The sequence below is a fragment of the Aquila chrysaetos genome, chromosome 5 (assembly GCF_900496995.4).
Source record: "Aquila chrysaetos chrysaetos chromosome 5, bAquChr1.4, whole genome shotgun sequence".
In the NCBI taxonomy this organism is placed as follows: domain Eukaryota; kingdom Metazoa; phylum Chordata; class Aves; order Accipitriformes; family Accipitridae; genus Aquila; species Aquila chrysaetos.
In genome coordinates this window covers 28012416-28031741 of record NC_044008.1, presented here as the reverse complement: position 1 = coordinate 28031741, position 19326 = coordinate 28012416, and the positions used below count along the sequence as shown (strand labels likewise).

Sequence of the window (19326 nt, the reverse complement as noted above, 5' to 3'; positions counted from 1 at the left end):
TGTGAGCAGCCGGCTGAGCAAATAAGTTACAAATGTATAGATTAACAACACAACATTGGCAAAAATATTCAGAATTAGCTTCACAACTCAAGGTCCCAATTTCAAAGCTGTCTTTTTAATTTCATTTTCACATGTGGCTTACCTCCCTGACCTATTTGAGTAAAAAAAAATTATTTGGCATCAAAAAAAAATGTTTCCTTTAGGATTTTTGGACCTTCAGAAAGATAATTCTATATTAGACCTACTTTCCTCCCTCTGCTCCTCTAGAAGTTTCCTTCCTGTCTTACCTTAGACAAGACAGTGGTTTTCTCTGTTCCTCAGTCCCTTGTCAGTAAAATGAAGCTAATAGCACTTCTCAGCAGTGATTTTTGGGGAGGATTAAGACAGCAGAAGTTTGAGATGTTCTTCAGTATGTTAGCATGGGAGACAGCTATAAGGGGGAAGAGCGCATGTAAGAAAGAAGAAAGAAAGGGTAAAATCCTTCTTGTCTCTTAGTTGGGAGTCAAACTTTGGGAGCTAATGTGGGAGTCAATCAGAGCTGGATTTGTCCTGATGGTAATTGCAGCTGTTATAGGATCATTTAAATTGTCTGTCAAATGAAAATATTTCTGTATAATGAGCATGCTATTAAAAACACCCCTGCCAAACCGAGGGCAGACACAGTCACCATATCTATGAGGGACTGGCGCAGAGGCACAGCTACCACCGAGCCGGGTGAAGAGCAGCACACGATGCCTGAGCCTTCCCTGGCCCTCTGCAGCTGGCTGGGCAGGTAGATAGGCAGGGCGAGTACCGCAATTTAATTTGGAAAAAAGCATCACCTTCCAGTTCCTCACTTCTGATGTACTCATTATATGGCTAAATCTCCTGAGCTGGATGGGTTTTGTCCTACTGGTCCCCTCTTCCCTGCTGCCCAGTTCTTGGTGGGGTGCTTTTGTTCCTTCTTAGAGATAAAATTAAATCTATGAAAGTGACCGAAATCAGGAAGGTGTTCTTACAAAACCCACATTTTAACTTTGAATTTTGCCTTTGTTAAAAAACTCTCAGCAGATAGAAAGAGAAACATAAAATGTCAGTGCTGAAGTAATCACTTTTGGTTTGGCTCAGTATTACCTAGAAACTCCTTGTTTCATTTGATTTGAAAATGTTCCCAAAGTTAAACGTTAAACTCACCTGAGTCCTTGCTGGTATGTTAAACGTGCTTTCTCTCTGGGTGTTATGCAGCAGTGTTACTAGCTCCCAAAGGAAAATAAATGGTAAAATTTTAATAATAGTACAAGGACACTCTGATTTTTACTTTTTTTTTTTGTTGAAGAAACATATTGCTATCAGTATAGATGTATTGTTAAGGGCATAAATATTTCCTGGCTACACAGTATGGGTGTGCTCCTGCCTAATTTAAAATAATGGGATTTTAACGTTGACTTCATTCTCCATAGTATTAGATTCATAATCAGCACATGTGTCTAATTAAATTATGAAAGTTATTGAAAGGAATAATCTCCTATCAAGATTCTTACGAGTTGGGCTGTATCTTAAATCAGCCTTATGAAATACAGCTTTTGGCAAATACCATATACTTACATCATTACAGAATCAACAATGTTATTCTAAAGTGAACTTAAAATGCAGATTCTTTAATGATAATGAACCAAATCCAGGTCTGACTTACAATAAACTGGCTTGGTCACAGAATACATTTCTTTATTTTTAAAAATGTATCAGCATAGGTATTGTACATAAAATGCAACACATTCTAAACCACATCTGGGAAATAGCTCATATTTAATGAGACTAAGTAAAAAGCCACGACGAGTTTTTAGAACTGTGTTCTTCTTCTTTTTCATGGCCACGCAGAAGACAAATTTGATACACTCATATGTGCCTAATGGAACAGGTTTTCCAAACCAACAACCAATTCTGTGTATAAGCCCCTAGAGGTGGTGAAAAGATGATGATGAAACCTAGACACAGTTCTCCAAAACTAAGCATGCCAGGCAAATTCCCACTGTAAGCTACATCAGTCTGAGGTTTTGCCAAAGACCTCCACTTTGGTAGTTACAGAGAGCTGGCATTACTCCCTGGCATTTTATGAAATTTTACAATGATAATTTCTGTTTTTAAAGTGCTTTCCTCTCTCTCACGTGTTGAAAAAATTATTGAGGAAAAATCTTTGAGTTAATCTGATAACAGGCAAAGTGCTATAAATGCAAGAAGTAAGTAAGCAGAAAATAAAGGGATTTTTTTTTTCCTCAAATGTCTCAGTTTCACTCCTCTGAGATAGCGCTTACAGCAGCATTACCTTAGGCAGTAGCATTCTGAGATGCTTTCAGACAAAGGAGAAATCTGAAGGTGACGGTTCTCTTCCAACCTGCAGGAGCTCACCAACAGCAATACTTGTGCAAATGGCACACTGCGGAGCTGCCTCGTGACCTACAATGATGAGCACAACCACAGAAACCAGGCTGCAAACGCCCGTGGCGCTCCTCATCACCAAACTTAGGTATGTGCTTAACTTTAGGCATCTGATTATCTCTAGTGAAGCTTATGTCCTTCAAAAGCAGGCTGAACCAGGACTGTGTTTGTTCACGTGTGCTCACACGTATGTTAGTACAGTCACACCCTTCCCCTGCTCACCAGGTGCACACATAGCTGGAGGCAGGATTTGTCCCTGTGCTTTTAAATAGGCAGATTTTCTGTTTCCAACGATCTGGCTGCTATGACCTTTGTAAACACAAACAGCAAACTGAAGGGAAAAAAAAGGCTGCACCTGAGTCACAGGGATCAGACTGAAAAGAGACTTCTGGAAACTTTCTAGCAGTTGGTCTGAAAATAATCCTGGAAATATCATAAACAGAGTGATTTTGCTACAAGACAAATGCAGCGGGTTTGCAGTCAAAATAAGGTGTGTGTGTGTGTGTGCGCACGTGTATATTTAAAATGTACTGAAAAGAATGTCAAGAAACAGGTACACTTATCAGACCGTTTTAAGACAACTAAATGTGCAATACCAGTGAACATAGTTATATAATACACAGCAAATTCCTCACTTTGTAAATATCTGACTTTCGAATACCCTCAGGTTCGTTTCCAGTTATACAAACAAATCTACTGTGCCAAAGTGGCAAGTATATAATATTAGGTTTGGGTTTTGCCACTGAGCTTTGCCTGAAGCAGTTCACGACGAGCTGGGCTAGAAAAGTTCTCTACAGCGTGTGCTGGGAAGCCTTTGCTTCTGTTGTGTGAGCTCAGTGAATGCACCGAGGGCTACCGTGCTTGTATCCACCTCGGGGATGCGAGCCGAGAATCACAGAGACCATTCAGCTTTCCACCCCTGAAATGATTTCTTGGTTTTGTACGTTCAGAGGTACTCATTCGGGGATCTAACATATTTCAACACCACTAGGAAGGGAGGCAAGGGCTACGGCGGGGAGCAGCGCTGCAATCCACACCATCTCCTCCCGGTTCCCCTGCTGCTTTCCGGAGGGTGAGGTGCCTCCTCAGTTTAAATTAACGTAAATCTCAGCTGCTGCGAGCCCACCCTCCTCCTCGGTCTCTGACCTCGTCCTTTTGCAGGCACTAGCACTCATGTTACTGCATAGCAGACGGATTTGAAGAGCTGATCTGTCTGTAAACTAATCTTTGTTCTTTGGAGTGATTAATTTTTGCTGGATTCCTGTACCATGCCAGGTACCAGCTTCCCACGTGGTCACTGAGGTTCTGGGGCTGGCACAACAGGGACACAGACCCATGGCAATCCAGACTTCAGATGCACTAACCCCATCCATATTTTCCTCCGTTCTCAAGTAATCCAGTTAGTTGCTGTCTGGACCCTTCAGATTTTGGAATCACTCAGTTGTCACGTTCATTTACAACCAGAAAGACAAATAAGGAGAAAAACCCCATCAAGTTAAACAAAGGATTTCCCTTTGCTCAGTCAATAAATAGAGAAAAGAAATCACCTGTGATCCACAGTGCAATGAGTGGAAACACCTTTGGTTACGATCTGTGTTTCCATACAAATGGAGAACTGCACAGGGTAGCTCAGTGGTTAGAGGTTAGGATTTCTAACTGTGGACTTCTATTTCTGGCTTTGCAAAGGACTTTTGCAACCTTCAGCCACAGACTGAAATTTCTGCTGGTGCCGTTGTTGACCCTCTTACAAACAAATAAGAAAGTACTTATTTCGCTTGCAGGATCTATGGGCTTAGTTAATAAATGCCTAGATAATTAATAAATAGCCATAAAGTGCAGTGATGATCAAATCTTTGGAGCCTACAGTTCTAAGTAGCAATTGTGGTATTTAGCCTGGTTTCCAGAGAGGCAGAACAACCGTCACGGGCATGCATTCTCCAGAACCCAATCCCCCAGTCAACACCGTCTGTCCCTGCCCACTATGTGCTTTTTGAGCCCAAGAAAGGCAGTGAAAGACAGCTTATGTCAGAGTCACTTGAAGGGACAAAGTAGTCACAGGGAAATGTGCCTCAGGCACAGTCCCTTCCCTGAGCTGCCCCCGGCATTTGCAGCCAGGCTGCTTTCCAGTAAACAAGGGTCTACGGGAATTACAGTTACACATTAGCCCAGCAGGCTGGTGCGCTGATGTTTTACCTTTGGATCACTGGTCTGTAAGGCAGTTGGGTTGGGTGTAGTCATCTAAGGCTCTTTTTTTGTGTATCACCCTCCAGGGAGACTCAGACCGAGCTACTGTCAGTCCACGTTGCAGGGTACTGCGGCAGGAGGGTACCTGACACCCACCACGACTAAGCTCAGGTCTAGAGATCTTTCTCGTGTGTTCTTAAGCATTAAATTAATTCCTTTCCACTGTCTTGCTCCTTGTGAAGTCATTTACTCATGAGTAAGCCCCACTAAGTCAGACGTCTCTGGAGTGTCACAATGACATTTGCATTTTATATCTGCTCCCAAAGGTGTGAATGACTGCAGCAGAGGACAAAAAGCAAATCCACTGATGGTACCATATAGCTGTGTGCCATATAGTGTAGTGCGGTCTTGCAGAAATGCATAGTAGACCCATGTTTGATGCTGCAGGTCTAAAAACGGTGGTTAGAGCCAAATTTACAGAGATATTTAAATATCTTCTCCTTACTGAAATTAAGTAGAAGTTGGGTACCTAGGTGAATCTGGTCTTTAGACTCCATTTTGCTACCTGTAGTTATGATAAATCATTTCTTAGGTTCTGAACGCAAGTCACAATCAAACCCGTAGGACTGAACTGGGCCCCTGAGTGTATTGGGGATGGGCTACTGCCAATGCACAGAAATATAAATCATCCTGTGTTTTCTTTCCTCATCTGTAGGTTTGAAAGTTTAACTTAAACATAGCCTTGCAATTCATTTTTCTAACTGTATGTTTGTATCCTTGGACAAGTGATAGTGTTTGCTCATCAGGTCCCTATCTCGAAACACGTCAGGGCTGGGAAGCACGCGCCAATACTCTCCCCGGTGCGTTCCAGTTCTCTCGCTGAATAGATCACCCCGACAGACTTTCCTTTACACTTTCGAATTGTATTTTTCCAGTGCCGTCAGCTTTCTAAAATGTGCCACACCGTCTTACTTATGCCAGATGCCTTAACAGAGTGCTGAGCCCCAGCTCCTTTTGGACGGGAGAGAGAAGCGAGGAAAAGTTGCAAGAAAAACAGGATGATAAATAAGAAGATCATCATTTTTCACCAGTTCCTGCACCTTAAAGGTGCTTCAAGGCTCTGAGAAGCTGTTCATGGTGCACACACATCATTGTAAGCACAGCGAAGGGAGTATCTGAGGATTATCAAAGCCGCACTGCAGCGTAGTTGTCTCATACAGCTAACCTAAAATAACATGGCATCAGCATGGTCAAAATGGAAAGGAAACATCTGTTTCTCCTTTTTATGTTAGTGACAATCCTTTTGTTAGCTTTAGAATAGCACAGGCTGTCCCACTGATAACAGCTCGGGCGCTGGCTGTTCAGCCCGGTCAGGTGCACGGGGAACTGAGGAGCAGACTGAGAACAGATAGCATGCGGGGCTGTCCTTAAGAGGATGAACACCAGACTGAAATCTTTTTCTTTATCACTTTCTTTCAAAACTAATAGGGAAGATTCTTCTAAATCTGGTGTAACTGTATGGATACACACTGATTAACTGATCACTAACTGAAACCCAGTGAGTAGTACAACCTAGCCGTAACCACGCTTTTCCCTCTGGGGGCTGGCACTGTGTGTGCTGCTTCTCAGTCTTCCTTTTCTAACTACTGCCGAGTATTAATTGAAGTAAAGGTCATTGAAGTAAATGGACAGATTTCCAGGGACTTCAAAGAAATGAGATGGGATCAGTCGGAACATCTGTATCACTGGTCAGTTTTTAGCAATTTTATCTTTCAGGGAGCAGGAGAAGGGACTGGTTTTACTCTCACTTGCTGTAATTTTTAGTGTGTTGCTAACATACATGAAATGAGGTGGCAATAAGTATAACCTCACCTGTAGCCTTGCTACATCTTTCTTATTGAAATGGGCTGCCTTTCTTGCTACCTGTTGTTGAATTTCGCAAGTAGTTAAACACATAAAAGGTTACACGCGGCCTCGATCACACATTTGTTTTTGCAGAGAATTGGCTTATAGCTAGGTTGGATGTCTTCATCACTAGTGCCAAAAAGCCCGTAGGAAAGAGGAGACAGATAAACAAATTGTGAAAGTGCTGCTGATGCAGATTAGCGGGAGGCTGGCTAACTGCTTTTTAAAAGCATTTTGTTCTGATGTACAGCTTTGTCTAGATACGCATCCCGGTGACACCCCAGGCCTAAACCAAATACATACAATACTTTATTTAATTTTCCTCCCAAATTGTTTTGATGTAAGGTCTGACATTTTTCCCATGGTTAATCATGAAACTGGGCAATGTTTCTTACAGTTCCTCGTACTTTACTCATGCAAAACATTCATCGGTTTAAACAGCATGATTAAGGGGAGCAGAGTTGGGGCCAAAAAAGGAAGCATGCAAAGGGAAAATAGATGTCTCCAATAACTTGTATTGGAATATGGAGCCTTTCACTTAAAATCTGGTTTAAATCAGTAGCTGCTGAAACTCATTACCACAAAAAAGATGGGTCCTCTGGTGCAGGCCCCGGTGCCGAGACTTGCAGTCCCCCAGCAGCCCGGCAAGTGCACATGGCATGGCTCGGTGCCTCGGTTTCCCAGCGCCTCCGCAAGACGAAACCGCCGTCTGCCTTGCAAACCTTGCGGGGGACAGACCCCGACCCGTGCCGTTTAGTACCCTGTCGGAAGCACCTTATTCGACGGTCTAGACGAAGTGAGGTTGTTTGCTCCCGATTACACGTGGACGGATACTCGGAGCGCAGCCCGCACCGACACCCCGACAGGGGCGACGCGGGCTGAACGCGTTGGCTCCCGCACAGCCTGCGGGGTCCGGGGACAAGCCCGGGGGTGCCCAAGCCCCCTCCTCCCCGGGCAAAGCCTTCGCACCGCTCCGGCCCAGGCAGCCGGCGGTGCCCAGCGCCGCGGGAGGCCGTGCCCGCACCCGCTCGGCCTGAAAAGCGCCGGGTGCGGGATGAGGGCCGCCAAGGGTCCCCTCGTGGTGCTGCTGCCCGTCTGGGGAGCGACGGCCGTCCCTCCTGCCCTCAGGCTGGGGGAGCCTGGCCGGGAGAGGGGGAGGCGGGCTCCCCCCGCCGCGCACCCGGGCTCCTGCGATGTGGTGAGTCACCGGCAGGTCAGGACCGCGCCGGAGGGGCGGAGGGAGCCGAGGGGACCGGCTGATTTACCGCTGGGAGCCGCCACCAGCGCGGCGGAGGCGCCGGAGGGAAGGGCGCGCAGAGCCGCCCCGCAGCCCAGGTGCCGGGCGGGAGGGAGGGAGAGAAGCCCCCGCCCGCCGGGGCCCGCAGCCCCCGCCGCCCCCAGGTAGGGACGGGCAGCGGGGGGCCGGGGAGGCTGTCGCCGGCGGGGCGGGAGGGAGCGGGCAGCGCGCCGCGGGGTCGCGGAGGTGCGGCGGGCTGCGCCCCCGCTCCGCCCCGCTCCGCCCCGCCCGGGCTGGGCCGGGCTGTGCCGGGTGCCTGGGCGAGCACGGCGGAGCTAGCCCGCCGGGGTGCAGCGCTCGCCCCTCCGGCGGCGGTGCCGGCGCGCAGCCCGCTCCGCTCCGGTAAGGACCGGCAACGGCGGGGAGGAGGGGGCGAGCCGGGGCGGGGGGGGGGGACGGACGCGGGGAGCGGGACGAGGCGGGAGCGGGGGAAGGACGGGGAGCGGCCCGGGTGCTGAGCCGTGCCGTGCCGTGCCGCGCCCCGCCCGGGAACTTCGCGGGGCCGCCGCTGCCCGCCCTCCTTCCCTCCTTCGCTCCCTCCCCGGGGCAGGCAGCCTCCGCGCCGGGCGGGCGCCGCGGGGGCAGGTGAGCCACCGGCACCGGCTCGCCCCTGCCCGGCCGGGCTCCGCAGGGCGCCCGGACCGGCGGACGGCCGCGAAGTCGCTGCCGCGGGCAGGGCAGGGCAGGGCGGGCAGCGGTTCCCGGGGAGCTCCCCGCTACCCGCTCGCCGCTCCGCGGGCGCGGCGGGAGCGCGCAGCGGGGCTGGCGGCGGCGGCGGCGGCCCCCGCGGTTGCTTTGCGGCGGGGCTGTCCGCAAGAGCGACGGGGAAGTTCCGACCGGGAAAGAAGCGGTGGCTCGGAGGTGGGGGGTTCGCGGGGGCCGGGCCGGCCGCCTTCCGTCAGGCTGGAGCTCTCGGGGCGAGCCGGTAGGATTCCCCAAGTTGGGGATTCGTACTTGATGGTCGTGCGGCGTTCACCGTCTGCCTTGCGCTCGTATTGCGGTTTGGGCTTTTCTCTCCCCATTTTTGAAAAGCGGGGTTTGCTTCAAATGGTAAATAATTCGCACCGTGTAATGGCATTCCATCGCTGTTTCCATGCCGGCATTGAATTAGGTGGTCTTTGGCTTTATAAATGCTAAATGCGCTCCTTAGAAATTGGAAGTTTCGCACATACGTCTTAAAATAGGGATTAATAATCAAGTAACGGCGATGTTTAACAAACCGTGCGTTTGTAACCTGTGGGAGGTTATTCAAGCTGCAATGCACGCTCTTCCCAAAGAACCTATGCCATGTGTGGTGGTTCATTTGCTTTCCTCCTACAGGTGTTTTGCATTGTCCACCAGCAAAAGGAGGATGGTGTCTTTTTTTTTCTTTTTTTTTTTTTTTTTTTGAGATCTGAGGGATTTGGATACATAATCAGGCAAGATAAAGTGTCTCACATGTTTCTCTAAGAGCTGGTTAAATGTTTACAGATCATACACTGCGAGAGCAAAAAGCTAGCCTTTGGCAGGAGCTGCATGTTGAAAACAAAGTAAGTTAGAGAATGACTGTATCGCTTGTTCTTTGTGTGCTCTAATCCTTCTTCAGCACTGTATGATTCTGTTTCTGACCGTCTTCTAATACAAACTGAATCATTTGGAAAAAGGAATGTTTTGTAAAACATTCATCTCTATTTACAGAAAAGAGAGTCAGCTGCTTTGCCTCTTTGGTGGGGAGGGAATGAATTGTCTTTATTATCCTATAGGGCTTTTTTGTCCCTTTTTTTTTTCCTCTAGTGGATAACCACTGCATAGTAGTTCTTTACTGCTAAACTAAATTGCACATGTTGTGGCTGGAGAGTGGTTTGTGGAGGTGTCATTTGCTCAGGGGAGATGGCAGTGCAGCTCCCTGTAGATGGATGGAGCACACTGAGTCAGGGCAAGTCAGCCAGAAAGCCAAAACCTAGCAGAGGTTCAATGAACAGCTCATGAATGCAAAACTGAGTGGCAAATGTTGTCCTCCCAGGACTGCCTTTCCCATCCCGATTTTCCTGCATTTATAGTTTTCTGGTGCCTTAGCTGACGACCTGCAACCTCCTCCTGCTGGTCCGATGCAACTGAAGGGACCAACCCGCCTACTCTCATTCTTCTATGATCTGCAAGCGGCTGCTCGGTATTTTTCAACTCAGAGAAATTCAAAGCTTGCTGCCTCCCATATCTGGCTTCCAGGACTCCAGAGACTAACTGGCACAGCCGGCTGCAGTGCAAGAGCAGCAGCCTTGCCTTCACGGCCGCAAAGGGAACCTGATGCCGGCAATATGCTGCACAGGGGTAGCCAGAGAGCCAGAGCTGCAGCAGCGGGAGTCCCAGACCTCTGGGGGATCTGCTTTGTACCACGATTGCTTTGTGGTGGTGGTGTGTCTAGACTTTATTCGCTTCAGGCAGGAAGCAAGGAGAGGTTCTGCATCTCCACGTGTGCTTGTGGAATATCTAGTGTAAGGGAAATCCTGCTTGGGCTCTCTCGGCACTACAGAAACACACATCATTTCTTGAATGAGAAAGCCATAGAGTAGCTGAATAGCTTTCTCTGGAATGCTACAGAAACATGAAACCCAGAAGGGAGTTACAGGTTCTGTTTGGTACAATAGAGAAGGAACAGGGTGCAATGTGTGATACTTCAAATGAACCTTCCTAAGATTTTGGGTGGCAACCACGCCTTCGTGGCTGGTTCCTGTGACACCCTTGTGTCCAGGCTTCCCACCTCTCCGTTGCTGCCTCGCTGGCTGGCCTTCGACTCAGTGGCACAATTTCATGTTTCATTAGGCTGTTACCTTCAGCCGAGCCATCGACCTGTGCATCTTGTCCGCCGTGGCCACAGCCTGTGATTTTGCCGCCCATGCAAAGGTTGTAGCTGGCAATTAAACCCATGCAACTCGCTGCCGATGGTCACGCCACGTGGTCCCGAGCAGCATGCCGTCACCGAGGAGGCAGGACCGCGGAGGATTCTGTGGATGGCACCTCTTTGCTACAGCCAAGCCAGGAAGGTTTCTGTTGTTCTCTCCGTGTAAAAATGCTGTGTTTTTCTTGGCAATGGTTTTAACAAATCTATATCTCGTACATAGCAACTGATGCAAGCACGTTAGCAGAAGCCATTTTTAAATCAGTTTCCTTACCCAGGGGAAATGTAGTATAGACAGGGCCTTCAGGAAACGAATAATTAGGTGACCTTTTTCCCCCCGGAATATCAGGTCTGTTTTATGTAGAGCTGTTTGAAGTCACACAAATTCTCATTACTCTCCAAATCTCTAACCTTGCCTTGTTTAAGATACCTTTTAGGAAATCAAATCAGTGTTTCAATCTAATTTCCAAAGGCATTCAAACACACGGTATGTGTGCTAACTTGTTTCCTCTAGCATTAACAAATCTAGCAAATTGCCAAGCTATTTGCCTTCAGGAAAACTATGATGTTCTACAAGAAGATAAAGTATTTTTTTCCTCCAATTTTAAACGTTAGAAGAATAAAGGAGAGGTAAAGTTATCAGACCAAATTGGTCTAGGATATAACTCCTTTGAAGGAAACAGTGTTACCAAGTAGATTGAGGTGGTTTGTTTGTTGTTTTTTTTTTTTTTTTTCATCTGTTCTGGGACTTTTTAGTCATGCTGTGGTCTTTTTCAGTCACTTGATGTGGCTGGATGGTGACCGGAGTCCCCTTGGCTCAGATGGACCTTCCTTGAATTAGTTGCGATTGAGTACAGCAAATATCAGAGTGGAAAACAGAAGTGGAGATAAAGAATTTGAGGGGCTTATAACCCTCAAATTTTAAGGGTTTTATAACCCTCATATTTTAGGGAGAGGCTGTGTCCATAACCCAGGCGCAGAGGGCATGTGGTGCAAACGGGGAGGTGGTGGGTGCCCTGAAACCCCTCTCCTCCGCCTCTCCCCTGGCACACCAGTCTCCAGGGCAGGGAATGCCTCGGAGCATTTCATTTTTCAAGCAGGTGTCAATAACAGAGGAGTTTCTGTAATGCTGAGGAGTTTAATAAGCTCAGAATACCTAAACAGATCCCTTTTTTTGCACATCCTACGGCTCTGTGATAGTCTCTTCCACTTATCCCAAGAAAATGAACGTGCAATTGTCCTTTTGTATGGAAGGCAGCGGAAGGGATCTCGTTTGATTCATGATAAATTTGGTTGCAAATGCATGCGAAAGGAAAATTGCCGAATGCTTTCAGAAGATTTTCATTTTGCTCAAGTGTTCACACCACAGCCATCGCCATGGTATTTGATAGCTATCCATTTTGTTGTGTACGTTGCAGCTTTAACCTCTCTTTGAAGGGTCACATTGGCGTATCTTTTTTCCTGTAGACGCAGAGAAATAACAATTTCTATGTAAGTTGCTTTCCTCTACCGTAGCTCCTTCATTTTGACGTTTATCCAACTAAACAGTATCAGAATCTTTTTGACGTGTATGGGTATCATTTCTGCGAAGGATCAGTGACCTAGCATGATAAATTTAAAAAATCAACAATATAACTAAATATGTGACATTTATTGAAATTCATTCTTTGCCATGGAGCTACTTTCTTTCAAAAATATTGAGAATAGTAAGGGATTGCAGCTGCAATTTGATTAAATCTACAGTTGTTACCATTTGCCTTCTGAAAATTGATTCCCTCCCCTCCCCGTCCCCCAGCTCGACATGCTTATTGATTAAAAACTCTGCGCTGGCCTAAGCCAGCATATATTTGTTAGTGTTTGTGTGCTTCCCATGCAAGTTCGGACAGGCTTTCGACTGTGGAAGCCGACTCTATTCCTAAACTATTGGAAATGGTAAGGTTCCTTAGCAATTGTTTTAAACTATATGATGACACATCTTTGAACCCCATTGTACGAAGGAAAAATACCTTCTGACTGGAGAGAGATTTCCTGTTTATGTGTGTGTTTGCTGGAATTAAGCCTTCCCCTGTGTGTTGGCTGAGTATTTTTTTTTGTAATCCAAAATGGCAACATGGCAAGTCACCTCCAGAGTTTATTTTTTGGACAGGATACAGGTCTTTTATTTTCAAAATAGCATGGCTCTGGAGTTGATGATGAAGCATAGGGGCCTCTCAGTTACACTTCTACAAGCAGACTGAGTTAATTGAGGCGGCACAGTTATAAAGACGGCTAGATTTAGGCAATAAGTAATTAACTTTTATTGACAATTTTATAAATGTAAGTTGCTCACTTCCCACACAAGAAGTTTTTGGCTTCAGGCAGATGTTCTTTCAGCATAAGGATATGAAATTTGCCAAATGTATGATTTATTTTATAAAATGGCTAGAATCACAGCTTTGGTTGTGACTGAAGAGAGTCCCCTAAAATCTTCTGTTTCTCTTTATGGAGTGAAGAGTAGCCCAACAAGTGGCCTCCAGGTGAGAGCCCAGCTGCAGGAGGATTGCAGGCAGTACCTGAAGGGCTTTCAGCTGTGTAGATATGGGCAGATGACCAAAAAATAAAGCAGATACAATACTCCTGCCTCTTGGTATCTGGGGTGCCTAGGTTTGTGACCTTGCAGCGCGCCTCTGTGCGCCGCAGCTGAACCCCCTTCAGAGGGGAGAGTTGGTGTTACGAGACCCAAAAAGGCATTTTGCCTATAACAGTAACGAGGCTGGACCACCCTGAATTTAGGCAGTGAAGTTACAGCTATTTCTTGAATACAGTGTTAAGGTTTCTGGTTTGCTTCAAATGATGCTCATTTTAAACAACTGTCTGGGACTGGGAGAAACCCGGACTAATGGACTGATTACGCCGAGCGTTTGTTAGGGCTGAGAGCCACATGGCCCCGGTGCGGGATGTCCGTGCCCAGCTCCAGCTGTGCCGGCTGCTGCCTCTGCCCACATCTGGCAGAAGATTGCCCTCAGCTGCATTCCAGTCCCTCTATCACCCGCCACGATGGCTCAAACCCACAACACACGTGGGTCTTAAGCAACTTGCTTTTTATACCCCCCTTTCTGGTTGTGCTGGTAGGAACCGTGAGCAAGACTGTGGCCTCGTGGTTGTCCCTGGGAGTTTTGCCACTGACCCGTCATGGACGCTGGGTTTAGCTCTGCCTTTGTGTGCGTTTGCACGGTATTTGCAAAATGGATTTCCTCTCCTTCAACTTTAATAGAAGATTGAGGTATCTTTTTCCACATGAATTTTTTCTCATTAATATTTGTACAAATTGATAATTCCTGCAGGAACTATTTATTTTTGTCTAAATTTTGTGGAAACAGAAATCCTTTCTGAGCATGTCTAATGAGCAGATGAAAACCATCTACAGTTAGAATTCCAAACTTACTTATTTTCCCCTTATTTTAGGAGATGTTTCTTTGTTTATTTTCTAGTTTGAGCTGGATGCTGAACCTCACCTTTCGTTTACTTCGCTTTTTCCATATTGAAACTGTTCTAGCTAGCATGGTTTTAAGCTTGGTAGAGGTCTATTGTGCCACGTGAGTGTCTAGAGACGTACTTTTTTTATTACTGTTTTGCTTTTATCTTTATTGTGAATAAGAATGCTTTTTGCATTGGTCGGCCCAAACTAAATCACCAAAATTTCAGGACCATTAGAGATACTTATTAAGACATTGGGGTTTGCTTCTCCCGTCCTCATGCCCCCACCATGGGTGATCCTACGAAGATAAAGGTAGCAGGTTTCTGAGTAGCCCCAGCCTTTGAGAAAATTCCCAAATCTGTGGGTTGTCCCAAATGCATGACTACAGAAGAATGTGTTTTGCTCTGTAAAACTGAAATAACTTCACAAGCTTCATCTGTCTTCAGATATGTGCTGGGGTAACTGAGGCTTGGATTTCTCTCTATATTTAAGACTGTTATACAGCCAAAATTGTATTAGGATTTCTGCTATGGGAATTGTATATCCTTTTATCTGTTATTATATATCCCCGTATCTGTTATGGGTATTATGATATCATTTTTATGCATCTTCACGACATGTGTCTTCTCATCCCAAAATACCAGATTCTATTAGTTGGGTCTGAGAAAGCAGGATAAAGCAGAGAGAGGCAGCTTTGCTGAGGACAATGGAAGGTGTTGGTAGCTGAATTCATGTCAAAAGTTGATTAATTCCTCTTTCCTAATGTTATTGAAAATGTTAAATGAATTACTGGAGTTATATTCAGTTTTCCTGTCTACTTCTAGAAAGTGGGTAAAAATTTTAAATGTTACATATTACTGTCCTGCAAAACCTTTGCTTAAACTCTTTAGGTTTATTGCTTTTGCTCTTCGGATTAGAGGCCAATATTTTTCCTGGGGAAAAACGTTTCTTGTTAATACTCCGTATTTGATATTATTCTTCCAAATGCCCAAAGCTGCAGTTAAAAAAATAAATACAATCACAGTATTAATAATGCTTTAAAGAGTAGGTAGAATGCAAACAGTATTGGACTCCAGTGAAGCAGTGAGCCAATGTGGAGTTCCCTATGTGATTAAGCACTTCTGCATCAGAAAACATAATCCAAATTTCACCCTGAAAAGTGTGTTTACCATCCATTCAAGTCAGTGGAAAATGTTGTGGGTGTTTGAAGATGCAATTTAGCCCACAGTAGATGATTGAAAACTTCATCTTAACTGTTGTTTAACCCTTCTGATGAAGGAAAACATTGGCATCCACTTTGCTGTTGCCTTCCTGTACATGTTCAAGGACGCAGTGCTGCATGATAATGAGTTTTATCCTTGTTTGTGTTTGCAGTGCTTCCAAACAGTAAATGGGGGTGTTCCCCCAGCCAGTATGTAGGTGCCTTTGATTAAACTCAGGGTGTCTGGATACAAGTAAATTCCATCACCTTCAGTAGAAACTATGCAAGTGCTGAGAACAGGTAGAGGACCCACACTTGTACTATGGCTTTATTTCTATGCTTTGCTTTGTTTTCATGATTTCCTAGTATTTAGTGTTTATTAAGTACATTGTAGTCAGAATATGAAATTCCCAAATGTCTTTTTTTCCTGGAATTGCAAACACTGGCCTTCCATACAAATCACCAGAGAACATGGCACAGTGGCAACATTTCACTGTGTCCTTTTGCCTTCTTGGGGGATTAAATAGCTCCTTGTCTGGGGATGTCCTCTCTTGCGACATTTTCCAAAACTTGCCAGGTCTCCACCTTGGCTCGTCAGTCAGATTTCTACAATGGGAAGATCCTGCTGAATCTACCTGGCGTGGGAACCTTACTATAAGTTTTTGAACTATCCTATGAAATTTAATATCAATTCTGTTCATGCTTCAGAACTGCAATATGTTAAAAACCCATTACATTTTATCTTCCATTAAATCCCATAGAATTCAGTTCCTATTCTTTATATCATATTCCATTGGATTTTTGTCCGTATTATCCCGACCTTTTGTATACAAAAGAGATGGATTGCAAGGCATGCCCATTTGTGAGAACAGGGTGATTCCCTCCCTCTCCTGGTTATATTTGGAAAGACCTGACCAACAACAGTTACCTTTTCCTGGATAACTATGGCAGGCTACATGAGAGGAGGAGCTCTGAATGCAGAGTGTGCTAATAGAAGTTGGGAGAGATGAGAGCCAGACAGTAGGTAGGTAAAGTCAGCACAGCGTGCATAAAATCACAAAAATCATTAATGACCTTCTAATTGCAGAACTGAATCCCATGTTTTTCCTGTAGGGCTAAAAAGGGAAAACACCATGTATGGTCATTATCAGTCAGAAGGACTGTTTACCAGTTCTCTGGACTCTTCTTTCTTTCTGAAAACACATTTACAAAAATAAGTATGTGTTTGTTCTTCTTCAGATGTAAGCTGCCATGATAAAATCAACTGGGGGAGAGCTCAGAGACATCTTTGCTGCTTCCTGAAAATTGCTGAGTGGTTTTTTGTTTGTTTGTTTTCAAATTGAGAGGTTTTCACATAACATGCTTTGAAAGAACTCCTTTTATGCAAATACTACTACACTTGTAAACTAAACACAAGCTGGGCCAACCTCTGCCTGCAGATAAGCACGCATGGCTTCCAAAGTTCCCCAGACTGCAGCGGGAGAGCTTCCTGCTTATCTGAGGAGAGTACGCGCCCGAAATCCCTGCGGGGCACAAAAATAAGGTAACAACCAGTGAATTGTTTTCACAGTACAAAAAGCCTTTCAGGAAACAGCAAGGAGCAATAAGAGGTGCCTAAAGAATAAGAAAGTACCCCTTTCCCTTCTGGGAAAGGCAAATCTGAAGGCAGGTTATTTACCGAGACCTCCATCACGTGCTATTAAAAGGGGTAAAAGCCCATCAGTCAAATATTTGACTAGGCATGGTTTATAGGGATTTCAAAGACATATGAAAAGATAATGCCCGTGTCCATTAGCTAGTTACTTGGAAATGCAGTGTAGGTTAATTCAGTCTTTCTTTAAAGAGTAATGATTATCTTCATTAACAATATATAAGATTTTTAAAGATTTACTCTTCTGCACCTATCATCCCTGTTAAGTTATGCCTTCTACATCTCGGTATTTACCCTGTATCATCTATTGCTCATTTTAAATGAGGTAATAGTGAGATTCTGTTGTGTCAACAGATCTTCTGCCTTTCAGGCTCTTTTAAGCACCCTGTTTTCTAGTCCTTAGTCAGCTCAACTATCACAGGAATCGATGAGAATATTGTTTGCATAAAGACTGTGTAGTCAAGTCTTGGAAAAGGTGGTGGCTTCACAGTAAAGGAATGTAACTTATCCTGACAAACCTTAGGTCTGAAACCAGGCTTTCACGTGAAAGTCCAGGTGTGTAAGAGTTTAGATCTGTCCCAGCATCACCCCCAACAGCTGTATCTTGTTCAAATTTAAATTTATCAAGTGAGTAATTATTAATCACACGAGTAGTCCAGTTTTTTATCTGGACATGACATACATGGTGCTAATAAGCAATACAATATAATTTGAATATTTTAAGTAGGAGCAGGGTTGTTAAAGAAAATGTTCTTGTTAAATGACATTGACCTTTGCTCAGTGCCCAAAGTATTGAATTCAGTGGTATCAACTACTTGACAAAACCTCATGCTCAGGAGCAATTGTTGTAATGTGAAGTACTAAATTAAAAGCATACATTAACTGACTTTTCCAATTTTACCGCTGCCATTTTATTTTCCTTTTGGATAAGCAGACCAAGCTTAGAATTATGGGTAAGATCCAGAGAGGCTACTTTGGCATCTAAAATGGGGTTTAGAGCGAGTTCAGGGCATAAGTCCAAGAAAGGGATCCAGAAAGCTAACGCTCGCTGGCCACAAAGCTCTCAGGTGCTTAGATTAACCGGTGTCTGCACTTTGTGCTGAATATTCCCTGGATCTCACCTGAGCTCCAGCTCTGCAGGGGAAGAAATCACGTGGAGCAGTAAGAGGCCCTTGGTCCTGGCTGGGTTACAGCTCCAAGCTCAGCTCGTTTGCGATCCCCAGACAGGATGGAGCCGGGCGCTGCAGACGGGTCCTGCTGCTGACAGGCAGCCTTCCAGTCCCGCGCTCAATCTCCTCTCTTCCTCCTGGCCCGCTCGGCTCCGAGGACCACTTTGCCGAGGAGGATTCACATCCACGCCTTCCACCGTCTGCATCTTCCCACCGGGACAGGAGGAGGAGAGCGAGGAACGGCCGTCGGGGTGGGATGCTGGATCTCGCACGGCAGAAGGGGAGCGCAGGCAGAGGCTGCCTGCACCCAGGGGAGGGCAGGTGGCAGAGAGGGGCAGAGCCAAGCCCTAGTCCCACATTTAGACCTTTGGCCAACCCGTTTGTGCAGGGATGAAGACCAGGGTTTTAAATCAGCTCCTCTACGGCAGGCACTGTCCTACAGCTCAGCCTTGCTGTGCTGTGCCTGTTGTAAACACCACCACTAAGCCCTTCATATTTTGGAGGTGTTTTGTAAGAATGAGCTAATTTATCCTCATATCGCCCCTATGAGAAAGGCAAATACTCTCTGAAGTTTGGAAACAGCCTCTTTGCTTATCTCTCAAACTCCTTGATTTCCAAAGGAGACACTCCAGGGTCTGAACAAGTCCAAAACCTGGTACCAGGCCCTGTATAAATGAGAATCCCTGAAAGCAGCGGTTGCACATTTAAGGTCCTCAGGTCTCCCAAAAATAAGGGGAGGGGACAGGCTGAAAGAAAGTAAATGGAGCAGCTGAAAAATCCGTTCAGAAAAAAAAAAGATCCTGTTAGCATGAAAAAACTCAGACAACTCAGCCACCCCTGAACACTTTCTTCAAACTACTGAGCTTTTCAGCATCTTCTGAAGGTCAGCACAATATTTCAGAATAAAAGCTGTGGCTGACAGACCCTCGCTGAGGGACATCTGCCAAGAACCAGGAGCTGAGGCTGCTCCAGATCAGCCACTCTACTGATTGCAGCTGTGACACTGTTGCCTCTGGTGAGAGCCAGGATGTCAGATAGACTGGTCCCAGGCCATTTCGGGATTTATGAACACCAATACCGTAAAGTCCTTGGAAGCAGATCATGAATCACAGGTTCACAGCAAGGCAGCAGTCATGCCAATGAGCCATCATTAACTCAGTTTCTAAACTGAG

General features: G+C 45.7%; 1 protein-coding gene across 9 annotated transcripts in view; it reads left to right on the top strand.

Moving 5' to 3' along the window:
- Window positions 1–7818: 7818 nt before the first annotated feature.
- MET (MET proto-oncogene, receptor tyrosine kinase) overlaps window positions 7819–19326 on the top strand; it is a 91568-nt gene continuing 80060 nt past the window's right edge. For 2 of the 9 annotated variants that reach the window (XM_030015293.2, XM_030015296.2), the window contains exons 1-2: window positions 7982–8143; window positions 15508–15634. The gene's annotated coding sequence lies outside the window, so the exon portion shown is untranslated. Of the gene's footprint in view, window positions 7840–7884; window positions 7906–7981; window positions 8144–8313; window positions 8727–9265; window positions 9331–15507; window positions 15635–19326 lie in introns of those variants that run through there. The other 7 variants (XM_030015291.2, XM_030015292.2, XM_030015299.1 and 4 more) reach the window with 6 other exon arrangements.